Raw genomic sequence first — 1707 nt, 5'->3', positions numbered from 1 at the left:
CCAGTGAGCGCAGGTACCTACTGAGTGCGAGTGCCGAGTGCTGAGTGACTGGGAGGCATGAGTGATTGTGAGGTATGCCCGAGTGGCAAGAGTGATTGTGAGGTATGCCCGAATGGCAAGAGTGATTGTGAGGTTTGCCCGAGGGGCTATATATGAGTGATGCTTTGCCCGAGGGGCTGTTTATGATTTCATTGTTTTTGCTCACCTTTTCATTTTTTCTCTATTTGAAAGCTGTTGAAAAAAAAAATATCCTTAAATGAGTTTTACTGGAACTTGGTTTAAACGAGATATTTTGATTCAAATCCTGTTTTTAAAAGCATGAGGTATTTTACTGAGATTTCATGATATGAACGTTATATGCTTTATTGCTCGTCACTACTGCTCAGTATTTATTTATTGTTGTTACTTACCGAGTTGGCGTACTCATGTTACTTCGTGCACTTTGTGTGCAGATTCAGGTGTAGCTGGACACAGTAGCGGTTGTTGATTGTTCTGGTTGCAGATTTTTTTTTCTTGGAGATAGCAAGGTAGCTGTTTGGCGATCGCAACCCCTGCTCTTCTCCCTCTTATATTCCTCTAGTTGTATTTAGCTATTTTCCAGGCTGAGTTAGCCTTGATATTATTAGACAGATTGTAGTAGATGCTCATGAATAGTGACACCCCGATGTCGGGCTTTTCCTTCCGCACTTTTATTTTGATTGAAACTCCTTTACGAAGGTTTTTATGTTAAATAACATTGAAATTATCTTTGAAATAAAAATATTGATTTGTTTTGGAAATGAGTCGGCTTGCCTAGTTCCACGATAGGCGCCATCACGACAGGGGTTAGTTTGGGTCGTGACAGATTGGTATCAGAGCCTAGGTTATATAGGTCTCATGAGTCATGAGCGGGTTTAGTAGAGTCTTGCGGATCGGTACGGAGACGTCTGTACTTATATTCGAGAGGCTGCAAAACCTTTAGGAAACTCCACATTCTTGAATTCTTGTCATGCGAATCTGTTGATTTTAGTAACTAAACATCTGCTGTTTCATTCTCTCATAGATGGTGAGGACTCGTGCTACCGGTCAGGAGGGCCAGCCACCAGTACCACCAGCCAGGGCCGCGAGAGGCCGAAGCCGCGGTAGAGGTCGTGGTAGGGGCAGAGGTGCATGTCGTACAACATATGGGGAAGTACCTGCAGATCCACCGGTTGTCCCAGATCAGGACCAAGTTCCAGTTGTTGATGCACCAGCTTAGGCGTCGCCTGTGCCTATTGTGATTCCAAGCCTTCAGGAGGCCCTAGCTCAGATTCTGACAGCGTGTACCGGCCTTGGTCAGGCAGTCTCTATTTCGACGGCCGCAGCCACTTCTCAGGCTAGGGGAGGCACTCAGACTCCCATCGGTCGCACACCCGAGCAGGTTATTCAAGGACTTCAGACACCGGAGGCACCACCAGCCTAGCCGGTTGTAGTTGCTCAGGATTATGTGGTTCCTGCTATGCCTGAGGATAATCAGCGTAGGTTGGAGAGGTTTGGGAGACTCCAACCACCACCTTTCAGTGGCACAGAGAGAGGATGCTTGGGACCTTTTGGACAGGTGTCAGAGGATACTCCGTACTGCTGGTATTCTGGAGACTTGTGGGGTCTCATTCACAACCTTTCAGTTTTCTGGGGCTGCATCAGATGGTGGGAGACTTACGAAAGGCGTAGGCCTGTTGGCACAACACC

This window comes from Nicotiana tabacum, chromosome 4, assembly GCF_000715075.1.
Source record: "Nicotiana tabacum cultivar K326 chromosome 4, ASM71507v2, whole genome shotgun sequence".
Taxonomy (NCBI): domain Eukaryota; kingdom Viridiplantae; phylum Streptophyta; class Magnoliopsida; order Solanales; family Solanaceae; genus Nicotiana; species Nicotiana tabacum.
The sequence above is the reverse complement of the archived record's forward strand: the minus strand, read 5'-3'. Positions refer to the sequence as shown.